General features: G+C 46.0%; 1 protein-coding gene across 1 annotated transcript in view; it reads right to left on the reverse strand.

Moving 5' to 3' along the window:
• Nucleotides 1-12,735, reverse strand: part of stat5a (signal transducer and activator of transcription 5a) — a 53,940-nt gene extending 41,205 nt beyond the window's left edge. The window contains exon 1 of the mRNA XM_042343174.1: nt 12,555-12,735. The gene's annotated coding sequence lies outside the window, so the exon portion shown is untranslated. The remainder of the gene's footprint in view (nt 1-12,554) is intronic.
• Nucleotides 12,736-23,554: the final 10,819 nt, after the last annotated feature.

Consider the following 23,554-nt stretch of genomic DNA (forward strand, 5'->3'; position numbering starts at 1 on the left):
AAAAAAACAAGGCAAGCCTGGAACTAAGTAGACTATCAAAGAACCAAAATGAAGATGACTCGAGGCAGAACATTCACAACCTAGCTCTTTAATTCAATATTTCAAACACTGAAGGCATTAAATTTTATTTTTAAAAATAAGTTACTTTAGCAACTTATGATCTTAACACCTGACATGGGAAGATGTTCTCATTGAATTATATTGAAGGGTCATGCATTTTCATCAGCCAGTCATATTTCTACAGAGAAATGCACTTTACAACATTTCATTTAATCAGCATCTTTGATAACATGGTCAACTCTTCACCACAATCATTTAAAATGTTGACCTCAATTTGTATGCATGGCTCATGGGCAAGAAGAAGCATTAATCTTTTTGTAAAGAAACACATTGCAAAACATAAAGCAAAGATCGAAATCCATGGTCCCAGTGCTAACCATAGTCTTACTGCACACTTAAAAATAGGGTAGGGGACTAAGGTGGGGGGGGGGGCTGTAAAAATGCAAGTAGTTGTTGTTGTTGAAGGGGTAATTAAATCCAATTTCGGCAAAAAATGAAGCAATGTCATCTTGAAACAGTAAAAGTATTTACAAAGTGGGCAATTAACAGCCAAATCATATTGCCAGGAAGGGTAGTGGAGGCCAGGACACTGGACTCATTCAAGAAGCAGCTTGAATATAGGTTGAAGACAGTTGTGCTCCTTCCTACCTATGCAACCAATTAACACCATAACAAGCTGTTCGTTTTCTCCGCTTAGCGGGCATTGGCCTGCGCCATGTCCCCCTCCCTGCCCGCCCCAACAATGGTGGTTGGGCCTTCAGCTTTTCTGCCCCCAGCCTCTGGAACTCTATTCCTCCGCCTTGCCACCTCGAACCCCCAGCTCGGCTGCAAATTCTTAACTGTAATTTGCTGTTGTGTATTCTTAAAGGATGAGATCAAATGAGCCAAAAGGTCTTCATTCAAAATGATCTAGTAATGTGACTCACAGCCTACATTAGGTGGAGTCCTGTAGCTCAGTGGTTAGAGCACTCGCTTTGCAAGTGAGAGACCTGAGTTCAATTCCAGGCAGAGGGCGAAACCTTGGGCAAGTTTCCTTACTCCACACAGAGCCTAATAATAATCCCTCCAAAACCAAAAACAATAATAAATTGGTCATTTTCAATCTACGACTGTTGTGGGACATTGCTGTGCGCAATTGGCTGCCACGTTCGCCCACAAATATACAGTCAATTCACTTTACAGTGTGTTCTGTGAAGCGCTTTGGGACGTCCTCCCGACATGAAAAGCGCTATATCAAATGCAAGGATTATTATTATTATTATTACATCCTGAATGCAGATTTCAAAACTAATTTTCTTCACACTATTACAATAGTAAGTGTATAACTTGAAACCATATAAACAAGAGAGAAATAGCTACAGATCAATGGCATATGGACATAATTCAGGCATGAAAACCACTCAATAAGGACAAATGTCCGTCCTGTCAACATATCCCATGGAATTTTCTGGTGAGACAACGCCCATAGCCCATCAAAAACAAAAGGCAAAAAAAACTAATTACAAAATTACCTAGCTACAAAGCATTTGTAACATTCCTGAACGTAAAACATACCCAAAACTTAAAACAGAGCCTGGCAGGGGAATTCAGCCTGAGCGCTTCCTTTCTCAAACAAAATCCAGCCAGCAGCCAAATAAAATAGTTCTGCAAAGATTAGTTCTGTGAATTAAGTGCAGCCCAAGACATCATGTTTGACCACAGCATCTTCAGGGTCACAAATACCACACACAAAAGGTGTACAGTAACAGTAGAAGTTTAGGAGGAAGAGAATGTTTTCACTCCCTTAAGATAATTTTTTTATTTACTGGACTTCAATTTTGGCTGCAACAAATGCTTCTGAAATGGCAAATTGCATGCAAAATCCTTTTTTTTACATTTAAAGCTGCAATAAGGAGGTTTATTACTTAACTCGTAAACTCACCTTAGAGGCCAAAGTAATCAGAAAAATCTGTACTCAATTATGTTTAAGCACAGTAAGTACTACAGAAAGTTGGTAGACCAGAGTCAGAGTCAGACTAAGGATGGAAGCTTAACCCAGCCTACTAGATTGACAGTCTACCTGATAATAAATAATAATAATAATCCTTGCACCTTTCACATCATGAGACATCTCAAAACACTTCACAGAATATACTGTAAAGTGAATTGGGCACAACACAGTTGTGCATAGCAATGTCCGACAAACAACCATGGAGTGAGGGACCGATTTTACTCCCAGGATTGTTGGCTGGGACACCGGGAGAAACTCCCTGCTCTTCTCAAATAGTGCCATAGGATCTTTAACGCCACCTGTATAGGCAGATGGGACATCCGTTTAATGTCTCAGTCAAAGGACTGCACCTCCAACAATGCAACACATCCCCAGCATGGCATTGGAGTGTCAGCTTACACTATGTGATTACAAGTCCCGATGTGAGGCTTGAACGCACAACCTTCTAACTCAGAGGCAAGAGTACTACCACTGTGCCAGACTGATGCACAAATACTGAAGGTGTGAAGGCAGGACAAACCCAGCAATTGTTGGTTCCAGCTACTCTGTCAGACAACATCAGGAATGAAGATTTTGAGAGCACTATTCCACTCGTGATATCGCTCTACTCACTAACTATTCCACTCACTCCTCCTACTACATTGAAGACAATAGTTGATACTTTCCATAATTTCAAGCGCTGAAATAATGTATTTTTACTGAAATCTCCACCTTCCTTCCACCTTTCAGAATTAAGGATAGTCACACAATTACTCTAGTTTATTGAGGTCGATGAAGCAATTCCCCTGCCTTGGAAATACTGAGTAACATCATCCTGACTTGTCATTTTGGTCAGAAGTAGCCAATGGTTAAGCTCCTTGAAAAAAGACATGAAAACTGGTTTTCATCCGGCTATTTTATCAAAGTGAATCCAATAATAACAACGACAACTTGCATTTATATAGCGAGAAGGGCTAGCGTCCCGGAGCGCTTTATCTGTATCAACATATACTACAAACATTAAAAAATAACTGTAACAGCTAGAATAGTAATCATTAAACAAATGGTGGAGAAAGAAACCTAAACATGAACTTGAGAACCAATATTTAGGTTGACGTGTTCTTGTGAAAAACTTTCAAGTCCTTGTAACAAACACAGTTCTGACCTGTACCAAAAAAACAATATTCCTGAATGGATGAGCAACGATGGGCAGACCAGACATGGAGGAGTCTACAATGGCAACGGTGTTATGGCATCTACAGCCAGCTTGGTTAAGGAAATTGATTGTACCTTCAGGAAAAAAAATGGTGTTTTTGGTGCATCTCAAACTGCTCCATAAAGCACTACTGTAAAATGAAAGATTGTCATTAAATTAAAATATTCTGTGCTTGCAAAACTAATGCTTTCTGTAAATATACTGAATGGCTAACAGTTGTCCAAATTGTAAGTGTATTTACTTACATTATTAAATCCCTTGGGCTTCAAATTGTTTTGTACAACCCAATGCCTAAGGATTCCCATAATAACCAGGATTGAACATGAGCCATGTCAAGCATGCACATTAGATGATGAGGTGCAAATATCCATGTAACTTTATCTTGGAATTAAATTCCAGCCTCTGCAAGGAACTGTCATGTACTGTAAACAAGGCAACTCGAATTAAATAAAAAACTAAAACTAGGCACAAGCTGTACCAAGTTAAATTTGAGATTTCTCCATACCAACAAGGATTTTTACTTCTGTGAAAACAGAACAGCATCAAAAGTATTAGTCATTTTCTCTGTGGACCAATGTGTACTAAAACATGCATCCAAACTTTTTTTCATAAAGTCAGTTACTATTTACAGAAAGGCACTTCAATTCCATTAGATTTACAGAAATGTGTAAAGGGGAACCGGTGCATATACCTTGCTCCAATTTGGAATTGAGCATCCGTAACTAAGTGTTAAGTACATGCTAGTAAACTAAGAAAACTCCTACAGGGAATTTACTGCACCACCGTTTGAACCAAACCCAAAAAAGTTGCCAAGGACGCAATTTCCGATTCGTAACATAACATGTAGGAGCAGGAGTAGGCCATTCGACCCTTCGAGCCTCTGCCCCGCCATTCAATCATGGCTGATCTTCTAATCTAACTCCAGCTAATAATCTAACCCTGCCTTATCCCCATATCCCTTAATCCCTTTTGCAATAAGAAATTATCTGTCTTGAATATGTTCAAAGACTGAACGTCAACAGCCCTTTGGGGTAGCGAGTTCCATACATTCACTGCCCTTTGAGTGAAGAAGTTCAGTGCGAAAGGGCTGCCTCTGATTTTAAGGTTGTGACCCTGGTTTTAGCTTCTCCAACCGGGGGAAACCATCTCCTACTATCTACTGTATCATACCATTTGATGATCTTATAGGCTTCTATAAGATCCCCTCTAATTCTTCTATATTCTAGAGAATATAGGCCCAAATTGGTCAGCCTATCCTCGTAACTCAACCCTTTCATCCCTGGTACTAACCGAGAAAATCTACGCTGCACCCCCTCCAAGTACATCCTTCCTTAAATAAGGAGACCAAAACTGCACACAGTATTCCAGGTGTGGTCTCACCAGGGCCCTATACAGTTGCAGCAAGACTTCCCTACTCTTATACTCTAATCCTTTCGTAATGAACGCTAACATACCGTTCGCCTTCCTAATTACTGCTGCACCTGCAGACTAACTTTCTGTGATTGGTGTACAAGGACACCCAAGTCCCTCTGGACACTAACACATTCCAATCTCTCCCCTTCTAAAAAATAACCCGCTCTACTGTTTTTGCTACCCAGGTGGATGACTTCGCACTTCGCACTTCATCTGCCACTTACCTGCCCTTATCTTTTGGACTAACCTTTTACGCGGAACCTTATCGAATGCCTTCTGGAAGTCCAAAGAGACCACATCCACTGATTCACCCTTACCTAGTTTACTGGAAATATCCTCAAAAAATTATGAGATTTGTCAAACATGACTTCCCTTTTGTAAAGCCATGTTGACTTGGCCTAATTATATTGTGCTCCCTTAATACCACATCCTTAATCAATGATTCTAAAAATTTTCCTACCACTGAAGTGAGACTAAAGTTCCCCAACTTTTCCTTTCCACCTTTTTTAAATAGTGGTGTGACATTTGCGATCTTCCAATCCATGGGGACTGTTCCAGAATCCAAGGAATTTTGGAAGATCAGACATAAGGCCTCCACTGTCTCATAAGCTCCTCTTTTAAAACCCTGGGATGCAAGCCATCCGGACCAGGAGATTTGTCACTTTTTAGTGCTAACAGTTTCCCTAGCAACAATTCTCTACTAAGTTGATTCAGCCAACTTACTTTATAAGTGACTAAAACATCCAGTCAAATTCAGATTGGGCAACTTCCAGATAGTAAGGGAAGCCTTCAGTGTCTCAATACAAAATTGCACATAGTGGCTCTCTAGCACCTAGACGAATCTGATCTCTCCTTTTCCTCACCCCCACTTCCCAGGAAACAATGGCAAAATGGTCAAGAAAGAAGGGAGTGAAGCAAAGCGAAAATCCTCTTTATTAACCTGTCTCAATCATAACTACCAACACTAAAACTCTCATCAAATGGAGCATGATATGTGTCAGTCTGGCTCAATGGTGGCATGCTCGCCTCACATCAGGACTTAAACCCACATTGTCTAAGATGATAATATAATGTAATACCACAATGCAATGCTAGGGAGAATGCTGCATTGTCGGGAGCTGCCGTCCTTTGGATGAGACTTTAAACCGAGGTCCAATCTGCCTGTTCAGGTGGTTGTTAAAGATCCCATGGCACTACTTAAAAAGAGAAATTAGTTTCTCTCTCCCAGTGTCCCGGCCAACAGTCCCACAGATAAATTTGGTCATTCACTTCATGGCTGTTTATGGGCCATGCTTGTGAGCTATTGGACTGCCATGCTCGCCTCCAAATACACAGTCACCACACTTCACGGTAAATGCGCACCGTGTTGATATTGGAATGCGCACTCTTCCCCCTGGAGAGTATTAGGTGCAGGTTGGCAAGAGTTAAGGCTTGGGGACCTCAGAGAGTACGCTGCTAGAATCTCACCAGCTAAAGCTTGCCATTGAAAGCACTGTCGACTCACCAAGTCTTTGGCTTGCAGGGTTAATAGGAGAGTCCATGCCCCCCTGTGACTGGTATGCCCTTCCAAGTCCTGCTGATGAGCCAAGCTGGTCCCGTTATACTTAGAGTACTGCAACCTGCCTGGTTCTCGACTGGATTACTGAGGGCTGGTTTGATTCTGACTTTGCGATGCCAAACATGTCACCTTGGAGCTAGTTGAGCTCCAGGGAGACACTGCCTACCTCCCCCCAAATTTCATTGCAGTCTATCGCGACATACTGCATTTCCTCCCTAAGTGTATCAGTTACACTTTGATAGCCTTTTTTTAAAAAAAATTAAGAATAAAGTGAGCAGAAACTTTCAAAAAGAATTTCCATGCATCACAGATATGGAAGTTGTGCCTTAGGATTTGCTCAATGAGCTAGTTTTTACGATTCTAATATGGTCCAAAAATAAACATTTTGAATTTCAGAGCGTGCAATTTTAACATGCATGATTTGTTCTCATGACACAATGCAATTTGGATTTACATAGAGCTTTTCACATTGCGAGAGCATTTCAAAGCGCTTCACAAAGTCGGTTGGTGTTCTAGATTTTATGCAATGGGGAGAGGGGGTGGTAAAGAAAGTTACGACTTTTTGTACCAAGAAAGAAGAAAACAATTCTCATAAAGCTAGAGTAGGCTGGCTGGTGGATTTGGGATGATTTACATTTTATGTAAGACTACACAACAGGTTTGGGAGACAGATTTTATCATGAGGGAGAGAAGGGTAGAGATGTTGAGATGATTGGTATGATGGATATTAAATTGGAGGAAAAAAAACAGTGGGACAGATTGATTCCAGCTGTTTACAGATTAAAGTAAATATTCAAGAAATACTGCTGTCCATCGTATTTTCAATGAGAGAATGGAATACCCGTCAGCAGCCTCATAGAAAATCAATAATGGGATAAAAATAAAGGGAATATTTATAACAAAATGCCTTTGACTTATTCTATGATTCTATTTTGTAGGGCTATGTGGAGAGAGCAGGGGAATGGGATTGATTTGGATAGCTCTTTTCAAAGAGCCGGCAAAGACACGATGGGCCAAATGGCCTCCTTCTGTGCTCTATGATTTTATGATTACACCGTGGCCTGCTATATAGATTTTCTGAGCACTTTTTTTTAAAAAAAGTAATTGTGCTCCTCGCTAGAAACCCAAGTATAATAGTGTGGTTATCATTAAGTTTCACATTTGCAGTCTTAACAAGTCGGCAAGCGTCACTACATGCACCAAATCTGACAGCTCAACGCAAGAAAAAACAATGTTGCAGACAGTCACACACATTTACTACAACAAACTTAATTAGTATGGCAATGGGACCCAACAATCCATTTTAACTTCAGCAAGTCAAGAACGCGGAATCTGCTATTAAAACACATCCTAATCCAGACAATTGAATAACCCAACCTAAATGATTCATAGATGACAAAGCAATTTTGACTAAATGAAGCAGAAATGTACAGGTATCAAGTAAAAGGCAATTAATACGCTGACTTCATTTTGGCACTGATTTTGCACCATATTTAATGAGATTGATTGTGCTAATGAATAGAAATACTTCTTGTCCAAGTCCCAACTCACCTTACTCCTTTTTTTCTTTACATGCCTTTCTTTACCGTGCCTTCAGCTCCCCTCTCGACTCTCTTCCCCCTCCTCGCTCCCTCCCTTCCCTCCCCTCACCCTGACCATTTCCCCCTCCTTGCTCCCTCCCTTCCCTCACCCTGACCATTTCCCCCTCCTCGCTCCCTCCCTTCCTGCCCTCACCCTGACCATTTCCCCCCTGCCCGGGTCATGACCCAACTGTGCAGCGCCTTGGGACGTCCTCCTGACGTGAAAGGCGCTTTATAAATGGAATCTTGTTGTTGTTGTTGTTGTTGTACATCTACATAATTAAGTTTACACAACAATTAAACTATTATGTTGAGTTCTGCGGGTGATTATTGACCTCCATATTGAGACGCTGCAGATTTGATCTTGCTGTTATACTCATAGGGTTACACTTTCTGCATCTCATATTTATTTGAAGGATATTACTTGAGCAATGGCTTAATACCATAACATTCACTACAGTTCAACCTTATTCTTTGTTCAGTACTTTAAGATATTCTGATATGATAAACCTTTGCAATTATTTTATTTCAGATCATCTTCCTATGCTATTTCAGCACCTTGGGACATCCTCCTGACGTGAAAGACACTATACAAATCTGATCTTATTTTTTCAGGAACAAGTGGAGTGTTTTCTCTAATTGTGCAACCCAATATCCCTGACCCACATTCAGATTAGTTGATGACTTATTTTACAGCAATTTGTGGGGTTCTGCAGGAAGAAAGTAATTGCATACCGGATACTGTAGTTATTCCACTTTATGAAAATCGATGCAAACTGGGTATTAGTAATCAATTTGGAGTTCCCCACAAGAAATCAAGCATTCTATTCTGTATTAATCTCTCTCTATTCTGCCTTAAACGTCTAAATGCTAATTAATCCATTCCAGTTTTGATTTTTAAAAACCTATTATATTGGTAACAATGACATGAAAGAGGTTCAGAAAGGCAAAAGCATCAATACATTAAAGTTGAAATTGAAACCCAAAACAGTTCCTAGTATACTTTGCAGATTTAATATAAAGTTCTGCTTTGTTTGTTGCCCCAAAGGAATGCTGTGATAAAATTATAGGGTCTGGATTGCGAAATATGATATTTGAAGAAGAAAGGTTCATTAGAATCAGTTATTTGATGCAGGATTTTTGTTCTATATGAAGAATACGAAAGACATTTTTAAAAAAGTCATTATACAAGCTTTACTCTGTTTGAATCTAACTGACCACTGCATGTAAATTTAGGCCCATGGATTTGTATTCTGCATTAAGTTTCTTTCTTTCTTATATACCACTAAATTTGCTGCAAACAAATACTGTTAAACTACAGTTACAATACAATAGCCAAACTGGCAAATTGCTTTTTTCCCACCCCCAAAGAAAAAACATTATTGAAATAGTAATATCCTCAAAATTAGAATTTGCATTTTTTAAATATTAAGACATGTTTAAAGTGTTAATCATTTAACTTGCTTAAAGTAATTTATGGATTATTTAGCTTTAAAATACTATTAAAGCCCAAGTTACCCCACTTAGTCATAAGGCAGCATCAGCACTTAATATTCCTTGTAGTATTAAGTATTAAATGCAGTTTGAACTGGATCCTCTGAAGGATAGGGAGCCAATAGAGTCGGGCGAGAATGGGGGAGATGGAGTCACGGAGTTTGGTGCGGGAGAGGACATGGGCTGCAGAGTTCTGAATTATCTGCAGCCTGTGGAGGGAGGAGTTGGGAAGGCCGACAAGCAGGGCGTTTGCATAGTCGAGCCTGGAGGTGATGAAGGCATGAACAAGAGTTTCAGCTGCCTGAGGTAGTGGCGGAGTCGGGCAATATTACGAAGGTGAGGGAAGGCAGAGCGGGTCATGGTTTGGATGTGGGGAAGAAAAGACAGTTAGTCGAACAAGACACCTTGGTTTCCTGACTGGTTTGGTGAGTTGAAGTGTGCAACTGTGGAAGTTGATACCACCAGAGCCAGAGGCGCTGGCGCGAGCCAATCGGGAGGGCCTCAGTCTTGTTCACGTTCAATCACCAAGTTAGGTTTCAAAACTCACAGACAAAGCTGACACTCCACTGCAGTGCTGAGCGAGCACTCCATTGTCAAAGGTGCTCTTTCAGATGAGATATTAACCTGGAGGTCCCTTTAGCTGTCGTATTTCCCGACAAAAACAATCGGTATACTTAAACAGTAATTACTATTGATGGTTTAAGATAATTTTTCATAAGATGCTATTTTTTTTCACATTCAGACACACAATTTGGTCTGAGAATATCAACGTTTAAAAAAAAAACTTAATTATGTGGTATTAAATTTTAGGGGGTTGGACTCCTGAACTAGTTTTACTCCAAGCCAATTTCATTTGCCAATTCACCACACACACACACACACACGCTGCAGTTAGCAAAAAAAGCACAGCTTCAGTCTGAGTCTTAACAATTACACTGATGTCTGATAAGATAGCTGGAGTCCCCACACAACTTTTTATTAAGAAGATCCTGCCTTAGCAAATTCATATTAACAGAACGGATATGTACTGATTCGGTGAACAATAAAAGACCAAGGCACACAAAGCACACAATGTGCGATTGTGAATAAAACTGTGAAAATGGTCCTAGCAACAGGTATTTATTTCCCCGAAGACAGTGACAGCAAGGGTTAGGCGACGTGAAGCATTTTCCTGGCTGACATTACCAAACAACGTGGGAAAGCCCGGGTGGCCTTTAAAAACATTGGTCGTCCTTAAGCAAGTTATTTACACAACTGAACAGCCAAGCGGGACACGTTTAAGAGGAAAGTACTTCAGATTCAAGCCACACACCCACAGAGTTTCTTTCTCTCTCTCTCTCTCTCATAATCCCTGCGGCAGCCTCGGGACACTTAATCGTTTACATCAAGAAAACTGGTTTCTCTCCCAAACAAACACTTAACTGCTTAACCCACAGGAATTAAGTGTTATATCAAATGCGATGATAATGATAACGATTCGGTGAAGCGTCTAAGGGTGAGAATCGGGGCTGTGCAAAGCTCTGCGTGGAAGCACTGGGATAAACTTCCCTCTGGCGACCGCGAGTCGCTGAAGGGCTGGAGGGAGGGAGGGAGTGAGTGAGTGAGGGAGGGAGGGAGGGGGTGAGTGAGTGAGTGAGTGGGAAGTACACGAGGAGCTCAGTCGATCCGCGACTAACGAGCCATTTCAGGCCATCACTTTCTGCGGTTCACTCGCAAAGCGGCGCGTGGGGTTTTGAAGGCTGCGACAGAGAGAGAGAGAGAGAAAATTGGTTCCAAATCCAGTCCTCTCGCTCCTCTCGACCCGACAGCAGCTGGACCTTTCCCCCCGCCCGGCGTCTGTTCAGGAAAGACCGAGGCTTCAAATCGGGCCTAAGCGTTTCTCCCTAACCCCCCCCCCCCCCCCCCTCCTCCCTTCTCATACTACGAAGCATACAATGTGCATAAACATGTAGATGTATTAAAAAAAAATTAACCGTAGAACGTCTTACTCTCGACGCCAAAGGCAGGGAAAAGTTTACGCTGCAATACGGAACCAAAACAAACTACTCCCCCCCCCCCCCCCACACACACACACACACAGCACCACCACTCCCCTCCCCTCCCCTCAAGCGAAAAATGAAACCAAGTCGCCGTCAAATAACATAATCATCAACTAATTAATAAACGCACACACACACACATATATATATATATCAGACATAAAATCATCCCCCCCCACTCCCAACAAAAAAATGGGAAACTTATTGATTAAACCCCACGAAAAGGCAACTGAAACCAATAGAATCGTAAGTTTCCTTTTTTTAAAAAAATAACTCATAAATAAATAAATAAGTAAGTAAGTAAGTAAAAGTAATACCGTACATCAATAATAAAATAAAGAGAGAGAGAGAGAGAGAGGGGGGGGGGGAGGAGGAGAGAGGGAGGGAAGAAAGAGTAGTGGGTGAAGGAAGGAAAGAAGGAGTGGTGGGTGTGTTATTGGAGGGCAAAAAAAGAATTTAATTTGCTCTTTTCCCCCAAAAAAACACATTCACGCTGATCACCAGAAGCCGAAACAAACTTAAGTTTTCACACAGAAATAAAACGCTTCACATCCAAGTCCATCAGTCTGTGTGTGTGTGTGTGTGTGTGTAACTATATACAGATATAGATATACACATATAAAACTATGTTCTAAACAAAAACGTTTAGTCTGTCTATTTATATATACATATAGATATATATATATAAGTAAATATATATGTGTGTGTACGGGTAATGGGTTTAAAAATCCCCCCTCCCCCCCCAAAAAAAAAACCACACACCGAAAAAGTTTATAACCTTATTATTATTATTATAATATTATATTATTATTGTCGAGGATTTAAATCGAAATCATACAGATGATTTTTTTTTTGGGGGGGGGGGAGAAAAACACAGGGAAAACACACGCGCGAGGCGCCAATTGAGAGGGGGGGGGGCTCGTCTTCCCCCCCCACCCCCACCCCACCTCACCCCACCCCACCCCCGCCCACAAATAACACAAATAGACATAAAAATAGAAATAATATATATATAGATAGGGTTTAAAAACTTTCCCTCACGAAGGTATTTTTTTTCTTCACCTTTCCCCCCCCCTCACGACTTTAATTGAATGTGTTATTGATTGATTGATTGATTTCTCTCTCTGTGTGTGTGCGCCCCCTCCTCCCTTGTTACGACGACTTCGGGTGGTGATGGGGGGGGTGGTGTGTGTGTGTGGGGGGGGGTCTTTCTATTTTTTTTTACCTCAGAGCTGTTGGCGTCCAGTCCCCCCGTCCTGTCCTGTCCTGTCCTGTCGTGGCTGAGCGGCCGCCGGGCCCCGCGCGCGCTCTCTGCGTCTCTCTCGCTCTCTCTCTCTCTCTCTCTTCCCCTCTCTTGTTGTGGGACTCTTGTCTGTCGGGGGGCCGCTCTCACCGCGCATGCGCTCGCCCGCCCGCCCGCCCGCCCGCGAGACCAACCGCCACCGCACGAGCCGAGCGGCTGCGCACGCACTCTCCTTCTCGCTCCCCCCACACTCCCCTCCCCTCCCCCGCCCGCCCCCCCCCCCCGCGCCCACTCCGCCCCCTCCCTCCTCCCACCCACTCTCCCCTCCTCAGCCACGCCCACTCCACCCACCACGGCCACGCCCACTCCACCCACCCACCCCCTCAGCCACGCCCACTCCACCCACCACGGCCACGCCCACTCCACCACCAACCCTCAGCCACTCACATTCACTCACTCATTCACTCACACACTCGCATTCACTCATTCACTCACACACTCGCATTCACTCATTCACTCACACACTCGCATTCACTCATTCACTCACACACTCACTCATTCACTCACATTCACTCACACACTCGCATTCACTCACACACTCACTCATTCACTCACACACTCACTCATTCACTCACACACTCACATTCACTCACACACTCACTCATTCACTCACTCATTCACTCACACACTCGCATTCACTCACACACTCACTCATTCACTCACACACTCACTCATTCACTCACACACTCGCATTCACTCACACACTCACTCATTCACTCACACACTCACTCATTCACTCACACACTCGCATTCACTCACACACTCACTCATTCACTCACACACTCACTCATTCACTCACACACTCACATTCACTCACACACTCATTCATTCACACACACTCACTCATTCACTCACACACTCGCATTCACTCACACACTCACTCATTCCCTCAATCACTCACATTCCCTCACTCGCTCACATTCACTCACACACTCACATTTCCTCACTCACTCATTCCCTCACACACTCACTCACTCGTGCATTTCTTTATTTGCCATTCACACATTCCCTTACTCACTTCTTTATTTGCCGCTCGCTCATTCACTCACTCACTCACTCACTCACTCACTCACTCGTTCGCTCACTCACTTACTCACTCACTCACTCACTCACTCACACACACACACACTCATTTTTATTTTGCACTCCCTCCCTCCCTCGCTCCCTCCCTCCATCGCTCACTCCCTCCCTCCTGTATATTAACGGTGTAGATCAGCCGCAATCCAATCGGAATGGCGGAACAGGCTCGAGGGCCTGAATGGCCTCCCCCTGTTCCTACGTTCCCATAGACCTGTCCAACGCCGAGAATCCGAGTGCAGTAGTCCATAACCGAGTCGAGTCAAGTCAAGCCTCGTAGTAACTGAGAGCACTTCCCCGGCCAGACGTCCCGCTGTTGTCTCGGCTGCGAGTGAAGACTCGATGGGGGGGTGAGGGGGGGGGGGTTCCTTTGTGAGGGAACAAAATGTTTCGCTCGAGAGAGAGATAATTTGCGCTTAACGTTTCAAGATGTTTTTTTATGCTGGAATGGAAAGGGGGTGGGGTGGTGGTGTTGGTGGGGGGGAAGGGGGAAGGGGGGAGGGGGCCGGGGGGGTGGGGGGCAGGAGTTGGGGGGGGGGGTGGGAGACGTGCAACGTACAGCACAGAAAACCATTGGTCCCAACGTGCCTCCGCCGGCTCTTCCGAGAGGAGCGACCATTTCGTTTCCTGGCTTCCTCCCTCCCCATCACTTGGCAGATTGAATCCGGACGCTTTCCGTTGGTCAAGCCGGGTTCCCGACCCGCGCGGACACCCGTCGAGGCACTCCGGCGGCGTCCGAAACCCCGCCGGGAATTTCAGGCACCCTCCCCCATCCCCCCCTCACCACCTGCCCACGGAAATTCCAGACGTGGATCGATGGAATGGGGCGCGCGGGGCCCCTCTCTCTCGCCAGAGGGAGGAATCCTCCTCGCTTTCCTAGTTCAGGAAAGTATGAGAGCGCAGGGACGGCCGGCGAGAGCACACCAGAGCGTGCGTTGGGCTCACTGCTGGAGGCGGCCCGGTTAGGAGGACGTTAAAGGACCCCCAGGTGTTTGTTTTGAACAGGAACAGATGGGGTATCTGGTCCAAAATATAGCATATCTCAACAAGGCACTCCGTCTCTTTGGGCTTCGTTATAACCTTATTGTCACAATAATAATAATATTAATAATAATCCTTGTGTTGTGATGCAGTGCCCTATCAAGTCTTCGAGGCCCCTCAAAAGCCGCTTCACAGAATATATACTGTGTCCCGCAAACCGTCATAGATTGAGTGACTGGATTTACATTTTCGCTCATAAATATGCAGTCAAAAAATACACTGTACAGTCTATTTACGTGAAGCGCTTTGAGACGTGAAAAGCCCGATGGCAAATGCCAGGATTATTATTATTATTATTGTACATTATTCCTTTTTTTAAATTCGAAGGGATTATCAGCCCAGGAAAAGCGATCCGCCGATCAACTCACAGCCGGGTTCTTACTTGGCGTGTTCAATAAGGAAATTTAACGACTGAGGTTTCGCGCCGCCCGGGAATCGAAACCGGGTCTTCGTTCAACGTAAAACCGGACTGATCTCTGGCTCTCTCCTGCACGGATGAGACGGAGACCGAGACCAACTAAACAGAGGTGGTGACGCTAATTGCTCCGGCAAAGTTCCGAGCCGCGAAATAAAGTTTTGTGAGCTTCGGTGTGAATCTTTCTCAAGTGCTCCTGAGAGAAGGAGAAACGAGTCGCAGCAGTCGGTTAACCGCTTGAAAAATTAGGGGGAGATATTTCAATACTTTCTATTGCCCGAAGCAGGTCATTGAGACGGGATTACAAGGATGTGCTTCTTCATTGCCTTGGAGGGCGGCGGGGAGGGGGGGGGTGGTGGTGGGGGGGTGCGGGGGGGAGCGGCGCAGAGTTAGGATTTATCAACTAATCACGATGCGATGAGGTGTCTGTTTAGAGTTCCAGGAACCATTCGCTTGTTCTCATATGTTCCAAATCAATCGCGCGTGAGCTGCATACGAAGGGCTGAGTAATGGGGCTTCTGCCTCCGAGGACGAGAGCACTTTGAGCACAGCGCTTCTCAAGAATTCGGGCCGATTTAATGCGAAGCGATTAGCCCGACCGCGCAGGGAGTCTGTGTGACCGCAATTCGGGTTTTCTGCCGAGGACATGATGAGCCGGATATTAAACCTGTGAGTTTTGAGCACACGCCGATGGCGTTAAGGGACAGGACTCGGCTTGAAGTGGGAACATCAGCTAAGTGAAGATTCACGCACAACACACACACACACACACACACACACACACCCACCCACAAAGAAAAAGACAAATTAGTTATGCAAAGCACACGAGTCACCAGGGTCACGAGGGTTTAACTGTTCGCGTGACAAACTCCGCTCTAACAGAACCCGCTTTCGTCATCATCGCAATGACGATAACGATCCTGGCATTTTGATGTAGCGCCTTATCGCGTCGTCCAGACGTCTCAAAGCGCTTCGCGGAACGTACCGGGAAGACCGTATGCTTTGCGGGCGAAAGGCGGCAGCCGATTGCGCACGGCTGCAACCCCCTCGTAGATTGAGTGAGCGCATTTTTTTTTTGGGGAAGGGGTGATTATCCTCGGGAAAGCGATCCACCAATCCACTAACCGACGGGTTCCTGCTTACTGCTAGGGAAACAGAGGAGTGTGGAGTAAGGAAACTCGGCCCTGCCCACGAACCGCTCCGGAGTGACCAGTTTTATTTGGGGGATTGTTGGCCAGGACACCAGGATCTTACCGAAGGTCTGCAAGACACTAACTGAGGTTGAGAGCGTCAACCCAGAACAATACGTCGCGGATATACGGAGAATACGGGCTCCTTCTCCAAACTTCTCCTCTCTCTCTCACTCGTGTGAGTTTGCGATCGAATTATAGACAGTGGTTGTCGGGAGTGGAATATTCCAGGTCGGTGGGTGGGCGTGAGGGGAGGGGAATTCTGGTGGAATATTCGCCTGATTATCACAGGAAATTCCACCACCCAACAGCAACTTGCGTTCACGTTACGCCCTTCATGTGGGGTAGCAAGAAGGAAATTGTTGGAGTTACCCATTGCAAATAGGTATACGTTGACTCACACACTGGCTGGTAAATCGGGTTTGATTCCCGGGCAGGTCAGGGCAAAACCTCGGGTAAAGCCTCTGCTTACCCAGCAGCTTAAGTAGGAATGCAGTCGTTAGTCAATTGACGGATCGCTTTCCGGGTGGAATAATCCCTGAAGAAGTAAAATTGAAACGTGGTCACTCAATCCACGACTGTTTGTGGGACACTTGGCTTCCGCCGCGTTTCGCCCACAAAATACCCAGTCGCTCCACCCCACAGTATATCCTGCGAAGCGCTTTGAGACGTCTCCGGGCACTCTATCAAATACAAGGATTGCAATTATTATTAAATGCACACACATAGACACAGATTCTAGACGGTTTGGGAGGGGATAAACTCTGGAAATCGGGGGCTTTTCAATGCAGCGGAGAGGATGGAAATGAAATACTTTCCCACCTCCAAGCTCTCGTGATTACTTGAAAATCCTTTTTTTTGCCCGAATTCAAACGGGTTGTACTTTTCAGTGGCCGAGGAGAGTGAGTGACTGACTGAAAGTCAACGGGGCCTTCGTTCACCCACTGAGAAAAGTGAGTGACAGTATTGTAATGCTCTTATGCTCAGGGGCTGTATTTTTCCCATAAGTTGTGTCGGGACTTTGGCAAACGCACTTTGCTTCAAAGTAGTTCCAGATTTTCACGACCTTGGGGTTTTACGAAGAAGAGCGTGGGAGAGAAAGCACGTGGATGTGGGAAGGGAGGAGAAGATGTATTAGAAAGGGTCCGACAGAATTCTGAGCCCGCAGACGGTTACGCCGGGGGAAAAAACCGCAGAAAATACGTTCGACGACTCAATTTGATCTCCGTTCTGAAGAGCCACACAACAACCAACAAAAGTGCTCACCGTATTGAGGGTTCGTGTTACCGGGTTGGATTTCCCCAGATATAGTAATATCAGCTCACCTTCCCCGAGAGAGAGAGAGAGAGAGGACGGGGAAAGAACCTTTAAAGGTCCTTTTTTTAAAAAAAAACTTGCATTTTTCTTCTGTGCCCCGTGTTAAAGCGTTACGGGAGGTCAGAGTGCGCCGGGGAGGTGAGTGGGTGGGTGGGAGGGGGTGGTAGGCGTTTGATTATCGGAGGCACAGTCGTTATTCTCTTTGACCGAGCCTTCAGCTCCCCTCTTGACTCTCTTCCCCCTCCTCCCTCCCTCCCCTCCCTCACCCTGGCCACTTCCCCCCTCCCCCCCCCCCCTCCCCTCACCCTGACCATTTCCCCCTCCCCCCCCCCCCTCCCCTCACCCTGACCATTTCCCCCAATGCTCGGGTCATGACCCAACTGTGCAGCGCCTCGGGACGTCCTCCTGACGTGAAAGGCGCTTTATAAATGGAATCTTGTTGTTGTTGTTGTTAAGTCTCACTCCCCGCCTGTGACTGCTCAGGTGGACCTTCAAGTTGCGTCGGTTGCGCAAATCGTCTGGCAAGTTTGCCCACAGATATTCACCGCGTTTGACGGTTAAGAGCCTGTGCAGCTCCTCGAGACGTCGCGACCACGTGATAAGCGGCCGCAAAGATTATTACTCGCACAAGAAGCACCTCGGGAAAGGGTTCGCTGGACGGGAGTGGTGAAACCCGTTTGATTCTCACCCAGAGAGTTGTTCCAGGGAACCGGAACGCACGGGACCTGAAAGACCGGTGGAAGCAGATTCGACGATAACGTTCAAAAGGCAATCGGATAGGTACTCAAAAAGGAATAAACGTGCGGTGCCGTTGGGGTACGAATGGGGGAAGTGGGACGGTTAATATGATTCTCTTTCCACCCCCCCCCCTCCCACTCCTCTATTTGAATAACCTAACGCAGCTGCTGCTTACTGAGGTCGACTCACTGAGCGCAGGGACTGACCTGGGGGGTGAGGGGGTGCATTCCAAACCTCTCGGGAGGGAGAGTGGGGCGTGGAAACCAAGCAAGTTTAATCACCGAGCAAACAGGGAGCCTTTGCAGTTTGCGGTGGCAGTTCCCAAGTCGATCTCAGGAATGGTAAATCATTGCATCGCGTCGGCGACCACATCAACCCCACAGCCTTCCAATTCATAAACCCGGGAGATTATAGTGCACCGTCGACAAGGGCGATGAACGAGGCTCTTTCACGAACCCGAAGAAGCCCCTTACTGTTTAGTTTCTTGCCGCGTTTCGTGATGCGGTGGGAATGCGGCGAAAAGGCAATTTCAAGTGCCACACATTGGTTCCGTCATTTCAGTCTGTCCTGTCCTGTTCGGCCAGTTTTTAACTTCTTGTTTTTTTGCTCCTCGCCCAACAGCTCCCTACGGATGTTGGCCTTGTCACGTTAGAAGCTCGTTAAACACCCACAGAGGCTTGTGATTATAGGCTCCAGCTACTCTCAGGTATTTAAAATAACAACAATGATAATCCCTGCATTTGATTTGCAGACTGATCGCATCTTCGAGACGTCTGAAAGAACTTAGACTGATTGCTTCATTGACTTGGCATGAAAGGCGTTGTCCTGAACCACCGTGAAAAGTGCTAAATAAATACAAATGGTGCGCAATTGGCTGCCGCGTTTCACCCACCAAACGCACGGTCAATTCACTTCACAGTACATCCCGCGAAACACTTTGTGACGCCCCGGCGACGCGACGGGGCGCCGTGTTTGCCCGGAAAAACCAGTCACTACACGCGACGGCATTCGCTCAAAGTGCTTTCGAGAGGAGGCTTTCCCCCCGACGCTCATCACAGCACATCCCGCGGAGTGCTTTGCGGCATCTCGATGACCTGATAAGGCGCTATGAGGATTATTATTATTATTATTATTATTATTGTCGTTATAAATTCTAAGTTGGCAAACTTTGCGAACGACTCAACCCTGTCATGATGGTTTGCGGCCACAGGAGAGCGCTCTGAGACAGGCCGGCGGTCCATGGTCTCAGCGGCTCTCTCTGAGTTCGCTGGACGTGAGCGTCCAGTGAACAGGGTCGCGCTGTCCCACAGGGTGGAGAAGCTCCTCCCGCCGTGAAAGGCTCCAATATAAATGATGATAATCAAGGTCAGGCGGAAAAAAAAAAAAACGCTTCGAGACGCCTCGAAGGCGCTCTCTCGAATGCAAGGATTATTATGCATTATTTGTTACACGAATGCAATTTTTTTGTCGTCGTCGTTGTCGTCGTCGTCGTCGTCGTTGCTGAAGGTTCGTGACAAGGCGCGGAGGAAACAGCGCAACGAGCTCAGTGGCAAAGGCAGATCAGAGATAGGATTCAGAGTGCAAATATTGTGGCTTTGTCTGCATTTGATTGGCTTCAAGCCCTTGAAAGGTTAGATTATGATGACAGGTTGGTCTGCGTTCCCTCGAGTCTAAAAGGTTGACGGGTAATCTATTTGAGGGTTTTTAAAATAATAAGCGACAGGGCAGCTACAGAGAGATTATTTCCTCGGCGGGGTGGTGGGGGGGCGGGGGTGGGGGGGGGGGGGGGGAGCCAGGAACGGAAGGCAACACCTTAAAATTAGAGCTCGGGCATTCAGGCGGGAACTCACGAGGCAATTTTTCAACCCGAAAGGTAGTGGAAATTTGCAACTCTCTCCCCCAAAAGGTTGTGGATTATGACCGGAACCATTCAAATATTCAAGACCGAGGCGGAGAGACATTTGTTGGGTCGGGGAATCAAGGGATACGGGAGCAAGGTCGGGGGTAATTGGAGATGAGGTTCAGATCAGCCATGATCCGAAAAGAATGGCGGAACAGGCTCGAGGGGCTGAATGGCCTCCTCCTGTTCCTGTTACCAGAAAAATAACAAGCGCGTGAATTTTTGATATGACCATTAGATGGCTGTGTCGGCCTGTTCTTCGGGTGGGAGCTCAACGCGACCATCTCACCCAGAATCTATGACAACTTCTCTCCCTTTCACATTTATTGGAAAATGTGAGCGTGCGGAGGGACGGCGCCAACCTGGAGCTGCAGGAAACCGGAGCGAGTGAAAAAACAAGCAAAGGATACAGGGCTGGAAACAGCTCCATTAAAGCGCACAATAGTTATTCAGCAGCGAGAGGCTGACACCCAACCCCCCCCCCCCGAGTGGAAAAAAGCACAACCTTGGCCAGACATCAAAAGGAGAACCCTATGAGTTCCAAAGAAATTAAAACGAGAATAAAATGGATGATCTAAAAGCTGGTTACGCGCTGAGGAACGTTTCCAAGGTTGATGGGGTTGTGGGGGTTTGGGTTAGGCGGGCGGACGGGCGGGCAGGGGGGGGGGGATGTTTCATTTTTCTCGGACAATGTCAGGAAAATAACAGGAACCTTGAACTGGGCTCCATGCCACCCTCGAGGTCAGAAAGAGGAAGTGTGAGGGACCAAGATTGGGAATTTGTTCATTACCGGGCGCCCCCCTCTCTCTCTCTCTCTCTCGGGGCAACGTTAAAACAAACCATCACACTCTCAGCTCTCTGTACAAGCTCGACCTGTCCCCCCCCCCCCCCCCACCCCACTCCCTCCCGACCGTCACCACTCTTTCTGTCGCTTCTTACATCTCCAGGTCCACCCTTGTCCAAACTCTCCTCCTATACCTCTGAGTTTTGCGCTCGCTCTCACTCTCTGGTCTCTCTCTCTCTCTCTCGTTCCCTCTCCCCACCCTCGCTGTGCTTTTGGACAATACCCTTAAATCCTCTTTTCCCTGTTCGGTGAAGCCCCTTCACATCCGTACAGCTCCTCGAGGCGTCAATCTGACGCGTAAGTTTTATTTTTTTTTGAAAAACGATAGCGAGATCCAGTGGTAGAGTGAATCGCCGGCACCACTTTTACTCTGGGATTTTAAGAGGCGGAATTGAAGAACACTAAAAAAATAAAGAATAATCATAATAACAAGCCTTGAATTTGTTACAGCGCCTTATCACGTCGTCGAGACGTCTCAAAGCTCTTCACAGAATATACCGTAAAGCGGAACGACTGTGTGTTTTGTGGGTGAAACCCGGCAGCCAGTTGCGCACAGCGGGGTTCCCCACAAACAGTCGTGGATTGAAGTGACCACATTTTTTTCCCAATATAAAGGTGTGTACGACGGCAGCTGATGTTTTGAATGTGTTTTTTTTTGTGTGTGTGCCATTTAGCAAGTGAGGAACTCAATGAGTTCCAACAAGAGAGGGTGGTCCCAGCTGGAAACCCTACCCACTCAGCGGTTTGGATTGACCAGATGATTGTAGTTTGATGGATCATAAACTGGTGTGGGTTCATCAACTTGACCACCTGGATGGACATCATCCATCAAGGCCAACACAGCGAGATGTTTGCCGTTGTCGTACCGTGATGGACAGTCAACCCGACCTCAACTCAGGCAGAGCACAAGGTTCAACCCGATTAAATGCCTTAGCGACCAGCGCCACTGTCAAAAACCTCACTGATCCATTGTCGGCGCGTGAGGGAAATCATACAAACAGCCCAGAAACAGTGGCTTCCAGGAAAAAAAAAACACTCATCGTGAGAAGAAGCTACCCTCACATTCTCTGGACTCTGTGCTTTCCAAATACCACTTGTGGTTCAGATTTACATCTTCCCACCACTTCAGCGTGTGGTTATTCTGATTTTCTGGTGAAGCGGACTTTATCTACCCTTTATTATTCACGCAGAAGCGAAAGAATCGCGCAAGACATTGGGTAAATACTTGGAAACAGGCGAGAATCGGTTAAATAGCGCTCGCTCATCGCTGGATGTTTTTTAAGAACCATGTTCCAAAGAAAAAGCGCACACACACACACACACACAGACACACACAGTCCTGTGAGTCAGAAAGTCTGGCTGGAAAGAAACGTGTGTTTATCTTGACTGGCAGTTGAATTAATGAATACGTTGCCTTTTAAGGCAAAAAGGCAGCGCTCACAACACTCTCTCACACACACACACACACACGAGAAACCACAGGGCTTGAAGGCTTGAATCCTTTGCATAGTTGAATACAAGTTTGTTGCCAGTATCTTAGCGACGCGCCCTCACAAGCTCCATGTTTGGCGAGATTTTTGCCCGCGTTTCCGAAGACAATTCCACCCTTATATTGGGTGGAAAAAAAGGGGGGAAATGCCTCTCTCTCTCTCTCTTTCTCTGAGAGATAGTCCTCAGAGAATGTGGAACTTGGTTAGTCTCTTAAAACAGTTGGTGGTGACACAGAAGAGGATACAAGTCCTTGTTCTGCTTGGAGCCGGCGAGGAAATCAGCAACTCAGCACAAATAATAATAATAATAATAATAATAATAATCCTTGCATTTGATGCGGTGCCATATCGGGTCGTCGGGACGTCTCAAAGCGCTTCACACAATAAAGTGGAGCGACTGTGTGTTCTGTGGGCGATATAAAGCCGCGTATAAAATACGGCTTCGAGAAGGGAAGGGTCGAAATAATCGATAGTCCTCGATTTTGGATGCAGCGCCTCACCACACCGTCGAGACGCCTTAAAGGGCCTTCGCAGGAACGACCGCGCGGTGTAGTGACTGTTCGCGAGCCGACACCCGACAGCGCTGTCCGGTAAACAGCCACAAAACGGACGGTTCCCGTCCTGCGGACACCCGCGAGGCCAGTTCGACCCCGTGTCTAACCAGCGCTCCCGAGATTCCCATCCCGGTCCCTGAGAAAGGGAGGAGAGAGAGAGAGAGAGAGAGAGAAAACCACGCGCCGGTGTCCGCAACAACATCGCTGGGATTTAATTAAGCTGCGGCTGCAACTGGTGACCAGTAGGGAGCCTCACCTTCACAGTTTACCGTCCAATTTGGCTCTCGGCACTTTCTTTGGCCGCTTGAGCCGGTTGGGGGGGGAAGAATTAGGGAATCCCGTCACTTCTGGGAAGT

Source organism: Callorhinchus milii, unplaced genomic scaffold, assembly GCF_018977255.1.
Source record: "Callorhinchus milii isolate IMCB2004 unplaced genomic scaffold, IMCB_Cmil_1.0 Scaffold23, whole genome shotgun sequence".
NCBI classification, from domain to species: domain Eukaryota; kingdom Metazoa; phylum Chordata; class Chondrichthyes; order Chimaeriformes; family Callorhinchidae; genus Callorhinchus; species Callorhinchus milii.